Consider the following 17,866-nt stretch of genomic DNA (forward strand, 5'->3'; position numbering starts at 1 on the left):
GGATACAAGCATAAAGGGGATCTTTATGCTACCCCAGAGCATTCGCTTAGACCCAGCCCTGGGTTATTGCACCTGATGTGGTCACCAGTACCAATATTATTAGTAGATCAGTATGATTTTACTGGGAAAAAAGGAGCTCATGTTGCAGAACAGGTTGGAGACCCTGGCTATAGAAGGTGCCCAGATGCTAAAATAAGAGCATATTTTCTGTAAATTCAGACTATGTTTCTCAGCCATATGGGAATAAATTCTGACCATCTCAGTAAAACATGTATTTCAAACAGGAGCAGCCTGTCAGTTGATTCCTTTGTATTCTTCTCTCACACTCCGAGAGTGTGTTAAAGAACAACTAGAGCGCTAATAGTCTTATGACAAAAGTGTGGCACACCTGAAGCCATCTTGATTGACTAAAATTGGTCAAATTTAAAACATTCAATTCAGAGAGAAACATAATGAGGGGGTTCATTTTTTCATAGAAATGATGGTTAGTGCTGTACAAAGAATAATTAGGACACGTTTCAAGTGTGATCTCAAATAGCTTCATGGTGATCTTGAACAGGAGCAGTTGTCAGTTGATTCCCTTGTAGTTTACTGCAGCCTCCCTGAGTGTTCTAAAGAACAACTAGAGCACTAACAGTCATACTTCTGACATACATATGGCATACTTGAAGCCATCTTGATTGAATCAAACTGGTAAAACTTAAAACATTTAATTTAGAAAGGAACAAAATGAGAGGTTTCATTTTGTGATAGAAACTATGGTTAGTCCTGTAGAAAAAATATTAGGACGCATTTTCAATGAGTTGGCAAATATCTTTCTCTTCTATTTCATTAAAATATTCTGACATGTAGACTGAAACATGGACTTTTAACACCAGCAACAGACTGCCAGTTAACTCCCCGGTGATCAGCAGTTTACTACAGTGCTCTGATGAGCAGCTAGAGTGCTAACATTGTGAATTTATGGGGGACATCTCTCCTCCATCTTAATGGAATTGAAGTGGAAAACTGAAAGCATTTTCTACTGAGGATACTGCAGTAAATGAGGAAACTAGGGAGCTTCATAACAAATAAGTCTCCAAAGATGGGCACCAGAGAGAAAAGAGCCCAAATGTAGAGTAAATATTACCCAAATGTAACTCAAGTATAGCCCAATTTCAGAAGTGTGCCAAGCACCCACATATATTGGGCTTCTTTATAAAAGTGCATGAAAGGGTTCAGACATACTAAACATTCAGTAATGGAGTGACAAAATAGGAAAATTAAAGATATGTTTTAATTTGCTTCCTTCCTCACTATCAGAGGGTGCAAAGTTGAAAATCCTGCCATTAACAGTTGCTTTGTGTGAGAGTTGTGTGCCATTCGTATGCTTAGTTTTTAAATTTCCTCACCGTTTTGCATCAATCTGATAACCCCCAAAAATAATATTTGATCAACTAAAAATGTGTATTCAAGAATGTTATAAGAAAGTGTCAAATATTTTTGATAAAATATTTAAACCATATGAGGTAATGTATGAATGGTTTTGTGAGTGGCTTTGTACGTTTAGTCACATGTGAGTAAGGCGCTTTATGAGTGTATGAGAATGTGATTTGCAGACTAGGTATTTTAGAAGTTGGTTCCCAATCTGGTGCTTTAAATTAGTATGTTGTGCATTTGCTGCTGACTACATGGTGTAATTGGTAGTAAAAAAAACTGCAGATGAAGAGTTAACCTTTTAGTTAGCAAGCATTAGAAGATGTGGAAATATTTACATGTTTATGTATGAGCAAAAAGTGCTTTTGTTCCAATTCCGCATGTTGTAGTTATGTTACATTGCTTTGTCAGACAGCTACAGAAGAAAATTTACATTCAGTCACTTACCCAAAAACTACTTGTGCATGCAGCAAATTCAAACATAATTGTAGTCACATCTATATTACTCTCTTTTCCCTAACACAGGCACCCAGGTGTGTGTTTATAGCCACTTACAGAGATATTTAGAGAGTCATAGAGATACTAAAATAGAAATTCACATACCAGCACATTTACTTAAGCATCTCATGGCACTACTACAGGTGTACTCCTACAATTTCTCAGACATGTTGGCAAGTACTGACACAATCTTCTCATTCATGTATAGAATGCTCTTTCAAACATAGATGACACTTGGTAATACAAGTCCTGTGTATTCACTTTCACTTGGAGCTTGCTTTGACATGTTAAAGCTGTTTGTTAAGTCTTAAATCAAAGTTTCAGTATGCCCAAGTCACATGTGAGAGATGCTATAAGTTTGCTATAAATCATGCTGGTTTGTACTTAAAAGATGGGAGATGTTATTTTCAGTTATCTAAGTTACTTGTGCACTTGCATTCCCCTAGGTCAATTCCTACATAGAGTATGTCATCCCTAAAGCAACTTACATACTTGTTCAGAAAGACATAAAGCCTCTTTTTCAGCTATTGAGCCCTCTACAGGAGCACGCATAGATTACAGTCACATTTATGCAGCTCTGTATTGCCTAACACAGGCACTGAAGTATTTCTGCAGTCACTTACATACACATTTAGAGAGCCATGGACGTATTATAGCAGCTAGTTACATACCAGCTCATTTACTTAAACATCTTATCGCAAAAATAGAAGTGTACTTCTACACTTGCTCAGATATGTAGGCAAGTACTGACACGACCTTGTCAACCATGTACAGAAACAGTCCTTCTGACATGGGTGATGGCTAATAGTGCAGACTCTCACTGCAAGCTTCAGTTGGCATGCTATAGGTCTTTCTGAGATGTCAAACACACATTTTAATGCACATAACATACTTCAACGATATGCTGTAGGTATGCCATAAAGGATTCTGTTTTGTGCTTTAGACATTGAGAGATGTCCTTTGAGTTGTATAAGTTACTTGTACATTTGCAGGCCACTATTCCAAGTACTACATAGAGTATGCCATCCCTTAAACAATTGACATAGATGTTCACAAAAGCATAAAGCCTCTCTTTCAGTTACAGTGACAGCTACAAAAGCACTTTTATATTCAGTCACTCACCAGAAACAATTTATGAATGCAGCAGAGTCAAAGGTAGTTTCATTGACACCTACATAGCGCTATAGTTTTTAACAAATACACTGAGGTATTTGTGCAGCCACTCACATACACATTTAGGCAGCCATCGAAGTATTAAAACAGGCAGTTACATACCAGCACATTTATTTAAACATCTAATCACACTGATAGAGGTGTGCCTCTACACTTTCCAAGGCAAGTACTGAGACAACATTCTCAACCATGTATAGAAATAGCTCTTTAAACATGGGTGATGGCTACTAGTGCAGACCCCGTCTGTGCTCTCTCATTACAAGATTCACTTGGCATGCTATAAGTCTTTCTCAAGTGTCAAATCTACTCAAAAAATCACGCACCCAGTCACTGACCCATTTGGGCACTCAGGCACCCACTTGGACATCTAAACAGACAGAGACTCACTGAGACAGTGATGTACCCACTAGCCCCGGGCGGAGTCCTCTGCTCGCGGAGTGTGCAGAGATTTGCCTACTCCGTGTTCCACGGAGAACACAGAGAAGGCAAATTTCTGCATACTCTACAGTGTAGCGGAGTTGGCCAGCCCCCGCCTCCACCCACTCTATATTAACAATGAATTCTAGTACTTACAATTAAATCAAAACCCACTTACCTGTAGTGTGGCGTCCCAGGGCTGCCGTCCTCCTCTTCGTTGCCATTTCTTCTAATCCTTGCGAAATCTGCGCATGCAGCAATGGGATTGTGGATGCATGTCATGGTGGAGGTGGTGTCCTGGGTTGAGAATTTCCAGGTGATCAGTCTGTCATTTGTATTGGATGTAGTGGTGGTGTATCTGTGGAGGAAATCTTTAGGTGTGGCTTGGGGTTCGAAGTTTCTGTATATGGTTGCAATCTTGTCATGGAAGAAGTCGGTAAGGATGTCTCACAGTTCCTGTTAGGGTGTGATGTTGCTTTCACTGGCAGCTGGGTTGGAGAATTACTTAACGATTTTGAAAAGTTCCTTGGTGTTGTTGGTGCTGGTTTTGATGTGTGCGCCTAGTGCTGCCTTCTTTGTTGCCCTCAGCAGGCTGTAGTAGAATTTGAGGGAGGTTTTAAAGGCTGCCCTACCAGAGGTATCCTAGCTGGAGTGCCATCTCCTCTCCAGTTACTTGTTGTCTCTTTCACTTTTCTGAGTTCTTGGGTGTACCAGCAGGCAATTTTGGAGCAATTTCTCTGGATGTTGCACTTGGTGGGGATGTTGTTGTCTGTGCAATTGGTGATCCAGACATTGCAGTTCTTAATTTCCTGTTTGAGGTTGGTGGTGGTAGCTGAGTTGGAGGGGTTGAGGGCATTGGTCCAGCTGTTCTCTGAGATTTTGTTCCACCTCCGGTAGGGGGTGAGGGTCGTCTTGAGGATGGGGGTGTGGGAGCTGGAGATTCTGAAGTGGACAATGGAGTGATCAGTACTTGTAAGTTTTTTGAAGTGGCTTTACTTGATATGGTGATTGCGGAGCATTGCTAGATCCTGCATCAAGGATGCTTCTCACTGCAGAGATACTGAAACACTGCAAGGCTGTGATTGCAAGTCCTGTGTTATCGTGGAGAATGCCACCAATGAGGGACTTGCAATGCAAAGTACTGTGTCGAAGATTTGTCGCTCACTAGTGACTTCAGTGAAGCTAGGGGGCTGTGATGAGGAGTCCTACATTGTCATCAAGAATTTTGTTGATGAGGAGCTTGCGATGTTAAGGCTTGCATCAAGTATACACCGCACAGTGGTGGTTTCGAGACTGCAGGCTGCAATACAAAGTCCAGTGTGAGAGATGTATCTTGCTGCTGCTTTTCTGATGTGGCAGCACTGCACTGCACTGTTTTGCTGCTGCTCACAGTGACAGTGAGCATCTTCAGTCTCACTTTTAAGGGTCCAGGACTGAAGTGGCACCGCTTAGGGGGCAAGAATCACAATAAGTAGAGTCCAGGTGCTTGGTTCAAGATGCCTGCAGCCTTTTCTTCCCCTGAGGCTCTGATCAGGATGCCAGCCAATGAGCCCTTGGAGTGACTCTGGTCATCCTAGATTCAAGATGAAGGTTCAGCCCTTTTACTCAGACAGCAGGGCAACAGAGTAGCAGTCCTTATTACAGAGCAGAACAGCAGTGCTTCTAACACTTACATAAGTCCAGAGGTGTACTGAAGAGTTTGGACTGAGGGTAGAATATGATTATCTGGTGCCGACTTTGAAGTAGGACTAGGTTCCAGAGAATTTCCTTTGAAGTAATTGATTTCCCTCCCTCCTTTCCCCTGGCTCCAAGATGGATGTATGAACAATGCGGTGGTGACAACTCCTTTTTTTGAAGGCAAGGCACATTCTATGCAGTTGCAAGTGGGGCCCCCTCAAGTTTTGCTATGCCACTGATATGAATGTGCCATATTTTCCAACATATGGCACATTCCTACACTTTGTATGTCCTGATGCACTTTGTGCTGCCTATCGCCAATGCTGGCACCCTTGTGCCATGGTGCTAAGGCGCCTCCATGGTAGGCAGGATTCTTTTTGTGCAGGTGTGGACACCTTCCTGCACAAAAGTTATCCTTAGATGTGGTTTCTTCTTTTTAAGTGTCCTGCAGAATGCAGCACATGTAGAATAAGGAAAAAACGAGAAATACACATATTTCTCCTCTTTGCACCTCTATCTAGAAGGCGTAGCATTTTGATGCATTCCCAGGTTTACCTGTCTTGGTACATCTGAGAATATGCCAAAATAAATGGGCGGATGCATGGGAACACCCATTCTCCACCCATGTAACGTCTACCCAGTGCAGAGTAATAGAAGGTGGTGATTTGCGCTTCCTTGCGTTATTCCAGAGTTACCAAGAAACGCAGGGCATATGAAAGTAGCCATGCATGGCTTGGTAAATCTGACTTAAGGATTGAATTGCCTTCGTGTCACCCTGCATGCTGCAAGGGCAACAGAATGCTATGATAAATCTGAGCCTCAGAATCTATATTTGCTTCCCATGGGCCATCTAAAAAAGAGAAAAAAAGCCCTCTACTGCAACTCCGAGTATATGCATGCAGCAGGTGAACAAACAAGCTTTTAAATAAAAGAGAGGTCTTCCAGGGATGTTGCAATATCATGGTCTGAAAAACTGTGATATGATCAAGCTCTGCTATCCTTATAAAGCATTATCTTTTAGAATTAGGGCATGCTGGTGTTAATTTAATTTCGGAAGTGTCACAACATTTTAAGTAAATAACAATTCTTTGTTTATTGTTTAATGAAATCTCGCTCTTTGGCCATTTACCAAAAAAATGAAATATGTTTGATATCTGTTGGGATGGAAACTACTTTGTAAACACATGTACCCCTGCCCTGAGTTCCCAACTAGGCTATTGTCTAGATCCCTAATGCTGATGTTTTTCTCATAGGTGAATATCCATCTTGTGTGTGGGCAATGACATAAGCCTATCCCACAGATTGCGGCCTTGTTGGACTGGGCGGGATGGCCGAAGTGCTACTCTTATACTAGTGGAAGGCTACTGCCTTCACTAGGAGTTAAGCAGCATTTGCTAGGTACTGGAAGCATACCACATAGTGATCAGTAGTAGTGAACCGGACCTTTTTTCCCTCTGTCACCGGAGAGAGTCCTACAGGCTCACTCACCTTTTTAAAAGTTCTGCTGCTGTGTGATTAACTCAACCATGGCCTACATCAGCTTTGGAGTGCTGCATAGGGCATGAGTGGTGATCTCCATTGGGTGTATTTGTGCCTAGGAAGGGTGCAGGACAGGGCTATAGCAGTAATGTGCACTACTAGTGTGGTTAGTGTATGGGCTGGGTGTATGTATGCCTGAGAGAAAAGTATTATATGAAAGATGTAGTTCTGTGCAGTGCGTGCACATGGACCACATGTGCTGGGTGTATGTGTGCTACATAAATGAACAGTGAAGAGTTATGCAGTGCACATAGTGTGCGTGCAAGCTGGCTGTGCGCCAGTTTGGAAATAGCACACCCTAGTTAAAGATTGAAAAGCTTCATTGCTAAACAGTGTTTGCAAGACTGAGTGTGTGTGCTGAAGACGTGTGCATGTGAGGGTACAATGCATAGAGGTATTAGTGATGAACAGGAAGTGTGCTATAAATGTACAATGAGGGTCAAATGTATAATATTTTGGCTCAGGGCAGCACTGCAAGCCTTCTAGCTGTGCTGCCCTATGTCAACAGAAATGGGAAGGAATGTGCTGTAACCGGCCTCACTGTGCCACTGGATTCAAGCTATTCTGGCTGATGAGGGGTGGAACTGGTCCTAGGATGCTTGTTTCCGATCCAGGGATGACCTGGCTTGGCAGTTCGGGCTGTTCTTTTCCAATGAGACACAGGGTCAAAACTGATTTGCATACAGCCAGGTCTAAACTGGAGTGGTATGTTGAGCAAAACAATGATGGATTTAACCCAGATCTCTTGACTGGGTGTGAATGTTTTGATTTGTTCTGCATTCTGTCAATCAATTGTGTGTCTTTTGCTTTCTCGCCCTAAGTGTGCCGGGAATGCCCAGACGTGGGTCCCAGGCTCACTGTGCCACTGAATTCAAGCTATTCTGGCTGATGAGGGGTGAAACCCGAAACTGGTCCTAGGATGCTTGTTTCTAGTCCAGGGAGTACCTGGCTTGGCAGTTTGGGCTGGACTGTTACCATGATGCACAGGGTCAAGACTGTTTTGCATATGGCCAGGTCTAAACTGGGGTGGCATAATGAGCAAAAGAATGATGGATATAACCCAGATCTCTTGACTGGGGGTGAATATTTTGATTTGTTCTATAGAGGATGCTGTGAAACAAAACATATGCTCTGATGATTGGGATGTCCAAGTGATAGAGGCTCTTTTTTCTGATTTGAAATATTATGCTGTCTTTGATGCTGAAGATTTGTATTTAGACTCAGCAAATTATGGAGAGTTGTTTTGCTACCAACATTATGGCAATCATTTCCTGCATGAAGCGAATACATTTAGAAATGTCGTTAATTATACACAATGGGAACATTGTCTGGCTCCCGTTGAAGGCAGCTCCAAAATTTACACATTTTACCGATTTCAGGGTATCTAAACCTGAAGCCTTTTATTTTAAAATGTGTGCTAAGTCAGCATCCAAGGTCAGACTGACACATACTAAATTACTGTATTCAAAGTCCTTTATGGATGAATTAGCTGTAAGGGGCTATGAGCTGTGGAAAGATACCATTGATCTTAAATCTGTTTGGGGTTCTAAAGCCTGGCAAGTCCAAGGAACAGAAGCACTTCATCGTGCGTGCCTTATCCCATTGAATTCTACAAATTTTCAGAACACCTGGTTTAGATTGGCTTCTTCTAAAAAGATGAATGCCCCTACTATTCCAGATCTGGGTGCTTATCCAACATGGGATAATCACACAGCTATGTCCCTTGATGAATTGTAGTACCTAATTACTAATACATCCTTTAATATTTCCACCCTGGATCCTCAAGGATGGTTATTATGGCAGAAAATTCAGATTCATGTCAACATCGTTTTCTGGGTCTGCTCCCCGGTTATACACAGGTTAGGGTAGACCCCCGATTTGAACCTTTCCCTTCTGTTGCTACCTATTCGGTAGGGAAATTATGTCAAAATTGGCTTAAACATTCCACCTTGGCATTAGTTAAACTTAATTTGTCCAAATTAACTGACAATGTAGGTTTGAATGATTTTGTTAAAGGCTCTGTGGGTAGCTGGTCCAAAAGATGGGTATATGCTATTTACAACGAAGTTTGGAAATTATCTCAAATTGAAGCTGCTTCTAGATTGAGAGCTATTGATCAAGCAAATTAGGAAAAAGTGCTTGCTGTCATTGATAATAGAATTAACACTCATCCAGAATTTACACTTTAGATAATATTGTTTCATCTGTTGTGCATATTGTACAGGATGACATGTCTGTCTTATACCATGGTTAAAATCAATTGCGTTCTATAATGCAGTTTGCATGGACTTTACAAACGTTGAAGGCTGGTGTCAAGGCCGTTGATTCTCCACAGAGGCAGAAGATGCTTATTCCCAATTCCTTCCTCTCAGAACACACTGCGTTAAGCAGCTGCTCTAAGCAGGGGGAAAGGGGAGTTGGACAGAGAAGAGAAAGACACTCGAGCTGGACCTGAATTCCCTTGTCTTCTGTTTTCCTGTCTTCTGGGGTTCAGCTGCCGGAACCCCAAACTCTTCTCCACAACTGAAGGGATTTGGATGTCTTCCAAAATTGAGGTAAAATGGAGTAAACCCAGTGGAGACATTCTTCGCATTGTTGTGCGCGAATTCTGCCATCCACAGCAGGTCTGACCACTCACCAGAATATGCCAAAATAAATGGGCGGATGCATGGGAACACCCATTCTCCACCCATGTAACGTCTACCCAGTGCAGAGTAATAGAAGGTGGTGATTTGCGCTTCCTTGCGTTATTCCAGAGTTACCAAGAAACGCAGGGCATATGAAAGTAGCCATGCATGGCTTGGTAAATCTGACTTAAGGATTGAATTGCCTTCGTGTCACCCTGCATGCTGCAAGGGCAACAGAATGCTATGATAAATCTGAGCCTCAGAATCTATATTTGCTTCCCATGGGCCATCTAAAAAAGAGAAAAAAAGCCCTCTACTGCAACTCCGAGTATATGCATGCAGCAGGTGAACAAACAAGCTTTTAAATAAAAGAGAGGTCTTCCAGGGATGTTGCAATATCATGGTCTGAAAAACTGTGATATGATCAAGCTCTGCTATCCTTATAAAGCATTATCTTTTAGAATTAGGGCATGCTGGTGTTAATTTAATTTCGGAAGTGTCACAACATTTTAAGTAAATAACAATTCTTTGTTTATTGTTTAATGAAATCTCGCTCTTTGGCCATTTACCAAAAAAATGAAATATGTTTGATATCTGTTGGGATGGAAACTACTTTGTAAACACATGTACCCCTGCCCTGAGTTCCCAACTAGGCTATTGTCTAGATCCCTAATGCTGATGTTTTTCTCATAGGTGAATATCCATCTTGTGTGTGGGCAATGACATAAGCCTATCTCACAGATTGCGGCCTTGTTGGACTGGGCGGGATGGCCGAAGTGCTACTCTTATACTAGTGGAAGGCTACTGCCTTCACTAGGAGTTAAGCAGCATTTGCTAGGTACTGGAAGCATACCACATAGTGATCAGTAGTAGTGAACCGGACCTTTTTTCCCTCTGTCACCGGAGAGAGTCCTACAGGCTCACTCACCTTTTTAAAAGTTCTGCTGCTGTGTGATTAACTCAACCATGGCCTACATCAGCTTTGGAGTGCTGCATAGGGCATGAGTGGTGATCTCCATTGGGTGTATTTGTGCCTGGGAAGGGTGCAGGACAGGGCTATAGCAGTAATGTGCACTACTAGTGTGGTTAGTGTATGGGCTGGGTGTATGTATGCCTGAGAGAAAAGTATTATATGAAAGATGTAGTTCTGTGCAGTGCGTGCACATGGACCACATGTGCTGGGTGTATGTGTGCTACATAAATGAACAGTGAAGAGTTATGCAGTGCACATAGTGTGCGTGCAAGCTGGCTGTGCGCCAGTTTGGAAATAGCACACCCTAGTTAAAGATTGAAAAGCTTCATTGCTAAACAGTGTTTGCAAGACTGAGTGTGTGTGCTGAAGACGTGTGCATGTGAGGGTACAATGCATAGAGGTATTAGTGATGAACAGGAAGTGTGCTATAAATGTACAATGAGGGTCAAATGTATAATATTTTGGCTCAGGGCAGCACTGCAAGCCTTCTAGCTGTGCTGCCCTATGTCAACAGAAATGGGAAGGAATGTGCTGTAACCGGCCTCACTGTGCCACTGGATTCAAGCTATTCTGGCTGATGAGGGGTGGAACTGGTCCTAGGATGCTTGTTTCCGATCCAGGGATGACCTGGCTTGGCAGTTCGGGCTGTTCTTTTCCAATGAGACACAGGGTCAAAACTGATTTGCATACAGCCAGGTCTAAACTGGAGTGGTATGTTGAGCAAAACAATGATGGATTTAACCCAGATCTCTTGACTGGGTGTGAATGTTTTGATTTGTTCTGCATTCTGTCAATCAATTGTGTGTCTTTTGCTTTCTCGCCCTAAGTGTGCCGGGAATGCCCAGACGTGGGTCCCAGGCTCACTGTGCCACTGAATTCAAGCTATTCTGGCTGATGAGGGGTGAAACCCGAAACTGGTCCTAGGATGCTTGTTTCTAGTCCAGGGAGTACCTGGCTTGGCAGTTTGGGCTGGACTGTTACCATGATGCACAGGGTCAAGACTGTTTTGCATATGGCCAGGTCTAAACTGGGGTGGCATAATGAGCAAAAGAATGATGGATATAACCCAGATCTCTTGACTGGGGGTGAATATTTTGATTTGTTCTATAGAGGATGCTGTGAAACAAAACATATGCTCTGATGATTGGGATGTCCAAGTGATAGAGGCTCTTTTTTCTGATTTGAAATATTATGCTGTCTTTGATGCTGAAGATTTGTATTTAGACTCAGCAAATTATGGAGAGTTGTTTTGCTACCAACATTATGGCAATCATTTCCTGCATGAAGCGAATACATTTAGAAATGTCGTTAATTATACACAATGGGAACATTGTCTGGCTCCCGTTGAAGGCAGCTCCAAAATTTACACATTTTACCGATTTCAGGGTATCTAAACCTGAAGCCTTTTATTTTAAAATGTGTGCTAAGTCAGCATCCAAGGTCAGACTGACACATACTAAATTACTGTATTCAAAGTCCTTTATGGATGAATTAGCTGTAAGGGGCTATGAGCTGTGGAAAGATACCATTGATCTTAAATCTGTTTGGGGTTCTAAAGCCTGGCAAGTCCAAGGAACAGAAGCACTTCATCGTGCGTGCCTTATCCCATTGAATTCTACAAATTTTCAGAACACCTGGTTTAGATTGGCTTCTTCTAAAAAGATGAATGCCCCTACTATTCCAGATTTGGGTGCTTATCCAACATGGGATAATCACACAGCTATGTCCCTTGATGAATTGTAGTACCTAATTACTAATACATCCTTTAATATTTCCACCCTGGATCCTCAAGGATGGTTATTATGGCAGAAAATTCAGATTCATGTCAACATCATTTTCTGGGTCTGCTCCCCGGTTATACACAGGTTAGGGTAGACCCCCGATTTGAACCTTTCCCTTCTGTTGCTACCTATTCGGTAGGGAAATTATGTCAAAATTGGCTTAAACATTCCACCTTGGCATTAGTTAAACTTAATTTGTCCAAATTAACTGACAATGTAGGTTTGAATGATTTTGTTAAAGGCTCTGTGGGTAGCTGGTCCAAAAGATGGGTATATGCTATTTACAACGAAGTTTGGAAATTATCTCAAATTGAAGCTGCTTCTAGATTGAGAGCTATTGATCAAGCAAATTAGGAAAAAGTGCTTGCTGTCATTGATAATAGAATTAACACTCATCCAGAATTTACACTTTAGATAATATTGTTTCATCTGTTGTGCATATTGTACAGGATGACATGTCTGTCTTATACCATGGTTAAAATCAATTGCGTTCTATAATGCAGTTTGCATGGACTTTACAAACGTTGAAGGCTGGTGTCAAGGCCGTTGATTCTCCACAGAGGCAGAAGATGCTTATTCCCAATTCCTTCCTCTCAGAACACACTGCGTTAAGCAGCTGCTCTAAGCAGGGGGAAAGGGGAGTTGGACAGAGAAGAGAAAGACACTCGAGCTGGACCTGAATTCCCTTGTCTTCTGTTTTCCTGTCTTCTGGGGTTCTAATGCACATAAGGGGAAATAAGCATTCAAATACACATAACAGTTCTGCTCATTACTTATCTAAACACTTCTTATCTGTCCTACCAGGTATTGCTGGAGTGTAGGCTCCTCTTCTGTAATGAGGTCTCTCAGTTCCTACTGGTCTGGAACTGTAGCTTCCTAGCACACATGGAAGACACTACATTAGAATCACAACACTACTTTCTACCTTTCTTCTATTAACTGGGAAATGGACGTCTCCTACCTAACTGGTAGCTTGACCTATCACTTAGGTTTCTCATAAAAGGTTTGGAATATTTGTCTAATTGAATGAAGTCTCACATGAAGTCTCTCTTCCTGAAGTCTGGAACAGTTCTCGTTGAATTAGTGAAGGTAAATGGCTTCAGGGAGGTACGCGCAAGAAGGATCAAGGAAGGATAGAGTGGAAGGAAAGGAAAGGGAAGAACGCTAGGAAGGAAGGGTACAGTGGCTAACGCGCTTCTCCAAAGTTGCAGTCTCCTTAACGCTGTAGCAGGATAAATTCTTGGCTTACTTGACTGTGAAGGTTCTCGGGCTCACCAGCTTAGTACTCTCGGAACTCCTGGAAGGCTTCAACAACTGGCCTCTCACAATGCGAATTAGTAATGTCCCAAATAAGAATTGGACACTTGAATACTGAACACTTGAATGGGAAATAATTCCCTCTGTGAAATTATGTCTTTGAATAAGCGCCGCTTCCACTAAATTGCTTAAAAGGAAGCGCGCTTCGAATTCGAACTTCTCTACCTCAGATTCAAATTGAAGTGCGCAGTTGAGCGCGCTCGCGAGCCGCATCATTCTGAAGTGCCTTCAAGACTAGAACGTCTCTTCTGGAGCCTCTGATGCTTCGCGGGCAACGCGGCGGCCATCTTGAAAGGGTCTTTTTCACCGGGTTAACATTAAACCAATAATTTACAGTAGCCGGTTTAATTACTACTCTATGTCTTTTGGGATAACACTGCCCTATGGTAAGGGCACTCACCAGGTTCCTGACAGTACCCCCTCTCAATGACCGATTTATCGGTCTAGGTTTGAGAGGATTTTGCAAATGAAAGCGTTTAATTAATTGGGAAGCATGCACGTTTAAGGCCGGTTCCCAAGATCTCTCTTCAGGTCCATACCCCTTCCAGTCCACCAAATAATATAGTTTCCCTCGAATCCTTCTTGAATCTAAGATTTCTTTGACTTCATATTCAGTGTGTCCTTTGATTCTCACTGGAGGGGGAGGGGTACCCTTGCGAAGATGGGGGACTGCTGACTTAAGGAGGGATACATGGAATACACGGTGAATCTTTAATTGTGAAGGCAATTTTAGCTTAACTGTCACTGGCCCTAACACATGTTCTATTAGGAAGGGACCAATATACCGTGGTTGAAATTTTCTATTCCCCTTCAATCGCAGGTGACGAGAGGATAACCACACTGAATCTCCCACCTGATACTGAGGGGCCTTCTTTCTGTGTTTATCTGCTTGTCGCTTATAACTCTCCTTAGCCTTTAGAATATTAGACTCTGCAGATTTGTGAGCTCGGGATAGTTCTTTCAAATACTGATCAGCTGCCGGAACCCCAAACTCTTCTCCACAACTGAAGGGATTTGGATGTCTTCCAAAATTGAGGTAAAATGGAGTAAACCCAGTGGAGACATTCTTCGCATTGTTGTGCGCGAATTCTGCCATCCACAGCAGGTCTGACCACTCACCATCCCGAGCCAAAAGGAACAGGCGAAGGTATTGTTCCAACTCTTGATTTACTCGTTCCGTTTGACCATCTGTCTCGGGATGATAACTAGTAGAATGCCTGACTTCTACCCCTAATCCCAGCATGAAGGCCTTCCAGAATCGGGAGACAAACTGAGGACCCCTGTCAGAAATCAAGATCTTAGGCACCCCATGAATCTTAACTATGTGTTCACTGAAAAGTTTGGCTATTTCTCTAGCTGTGGGAACCCCTTTTATAGGAATGAAGTGACTCATTTTAGTAAAGGTGTCCACTACAACTAAAACGGTATCATACCCCCTGCTTACTGGAAGGTCTACGATTAAATCTAATGTGACTGTGTGCCAGGGTTCTGTGGGAGTAGGTAGGGGTTGTAAAAATCCTTGGGGCGCTTGCCTACTGGTTTTCCCTCGAGCACAGATGTGACAAGATTTCACATGAGCCTTCATATCCGGCCACCAGAAGTATCGCTGGACTAAGTCAAGTGTCTTGGCCATGCCTTTATGCCCTGCTAATGGTTGATCATGACAGTCTTTCAAAGCTTGTTCTTGGATTGCTCTGGCTGGCAAATATAACGCACCTCGATGGTAAGGCAAGGAGTTGACAATCTCTCGGTCTGTTTCTTGATTTGCCCATTCTGACATTTCCTCTATAGTCATTTGTCTTCCAATTTCTTCCTTATAGTTCGTGAAACTAAGAGTGCATACAATCTTGGATTCAGGAATAATTGGGCGTGATTCCACTGGATGTTCGGAGGCCTCTGTTTGAATTCGGGACAGAGCGTCCGCTTTGCCATTCTTACTGCCTGGGCGATAAGTAATCACAAAATCAAAGTCGGCAAAGTAAAGGGACCAGCGTAGTTGACGAGGAGTCAAGGTTCTGGCTGATTTCAAAAACTGAAGGTTTTTATGATCCGTGAAAACTGTGACCGTATGCTGGGCTCCTAATAAATAATGCCTCCATTCCACAAAAGCATCCTTTACGGCCAGCAGCTCTTTCTCCGCAATAGTGTAATTCTGCTCTGCTGCATTCAACTTTCTAGACCTGAAAGCTACTGGATGTAGTTGTCCCGTAGATCGGTGTCGCTGAGACAGGATTCCACCTATGGCTTGGTCTGAGGCATCCGCTTCTACAAAGAAAGGTTCAGAAGGATCTGCATGAAGGAGAATTGGGGCCGATGTAAAACTGGTCTTGAGATAGACAAAGGCCTGTTTAGCCTCTTCTGTCCATTGAAATTTTTCCCCTTTTTTTAACAATTTTGTGATGGGGAGAATCTTTTGAGAAAAACCTTGAATGAATCGACGATAGAAATTGGCAAACCCCAAAAATCGCTGTACCTCCTTGACATCTGTGGGAGATGGCCATTCGACCACAGCCTGCACCTTCCTGGTGTCCATGGTAATTCCGTCTGGTGACAGTACAAACCCCAAAAACTCAACAGTGCGAACACTGAACGCACACTTCTCTAATTTCACATAGAGCTGATGTTGTCGAAGTCTTTCGAGGACCAACTTCACATGCCTCACATGTTCTTGTGGATTCTTAGAAAAAATCAAAATGTCGTCCAAATAGATCACCGCTACCTTATCCAACAAATCTCCCATGGCATCATTAATAAAATGTTGAAAGGCTGCGGGAGCATTGCACAGCCCGAAGGGCATCACCTGATATTCGAAGAGCCCGTACTTGGTTCTGAAGGCTGTCTTCCACTCATGACCCTCCTTCATTCGGATAAGATGGTAAGCTCCCCGAAGATCTAATTTCGTGAATATCTGAGCCTCTTTGATCTGATCCAAAAGGACGGAAATCAAAGGTAACGGATAGCGGTTTTTAATCGTTGCTCTGTTGATTGCTCGATAATCGATGCAAGTCCTCAAAGACCCTTCTTTCTTTGGAATGAAAAACAATGGTGAGGAGACCGGAGACTGGGATGGTCTAATGAACCCGTTAGCTAAGTAACGATCCAAATAATCCTTCAAATACAGGTTCTCGGCCTCCGTTAATGCATAAATCCGACTGCAGGGCAAAACGGCCCCGGGTTCAAGGTCAATGGCGCAATCGTAAGAGCGATGGGGGGGCAATCGTTCCGCTTCACATTCACTGAACACATCTCCAAATTCCTTGTATTCATCCGGAACAAGTATAGACTCGACAACCCCAATGGGATCTCCCCCGTAAGACAACAAGGTGGCTGTGGAAGGTTCTAGATTCTTTTCATCTGAGGAGAAACAATGTTCAGAACAAAACAAAGAAGTCATCTCAACAGTCCGATTCTCCCAGTCAATTGTCGGATTGTGTGTGGTGAGCCACGGAATACCCAGAATGGTCTGAAACTGTGGGGCATCAATCAAGTTAAACTGAAGATATTCTCGATGTCCATTTGATTGGACCAATTCTAACAACTCAGTGTGATGGGTGATGGGACCCGATGAAAGATTGGTCCCATCTACGGCTCGAACCAACTCCTTCTTTTCCTTTAACCTTGCTTGGATTCCCATCCTCTTTGCGTACTTGATGTCACAGAAGTTCCCCGTAGCTCCGGAGTCAATCATGATGGCTACTCCTGTGATTTCTTGTTCACGGAACTTCAACGTCATCTGTAGGATCAAATGCGGTGCTTGAGTTTGAAGGGTGTTCATTATGCAATGGGATTCTGGAACCTTCTTTTCACATTTCGCCATCTGAGCGGCTCCTCCTACAGATGGTTTTGAGAGTTTCCCGACACAACAGGTTTAGGTCTCTTTGGGCACTCTTTCACAAAATGTCCTGCAGCTCCACAGTACATACATAACTTCTTTGCTCTCCTCGACTCCTTTTCCTCTTTACTTAAGGGACCCCTCACTGTTCCTATCTGCATTGGTTCACTCTCTGATGTGGATCCATTAGTTTTACTCCCTTCAACTCTAGGTCTGTCAAAACGTGAAAAATTCCATTTAAAATCTCTAGACTTCTTTTCTCCTTTTCTCTCCGTACAGCGAAAGTCGATTTCTAACACTAAGTCTACTAATTCTGTAAAATCAGTAGGTCGGTTTGGAATCTGTGCAAGTGTGTCCTTTATCTCATCCCGTAAGCCTCTATAAAACAGTGCAGCCCTCTTCTCTGGTGGCCAATTAGTTTCCATTAACAGTTTGTTAAATTGCGTTAAGTACGTGAGGAGATCTTTGGATCCTTGACGCAGTTCCAAAAGTTCATTGTCAGTGGCCTGGGAAATTCTTCTCCTGTCAAAGATACGAAGAAACTCTGTCTTGAAGCGTTCAAAATCATATAAAAAAGGATCATCTCGGGAAACCAGAGGCATAGCCCAATTGGCGG

Source organism: Triturus cristatus, chromosome 2_2 (assembly GCF_964204655.1).
Source record: "Triturus cristatus chromosome 2_2, aTriCri1.1, whole genome shotgun sequence".
Classification (NCBI taxonomy): domain Eukaryota; kingdom Metazoa; phylum Chordata; class Amphibia; order Caudata; family Salamandridae; genus Triturus; species Triturus cristatus.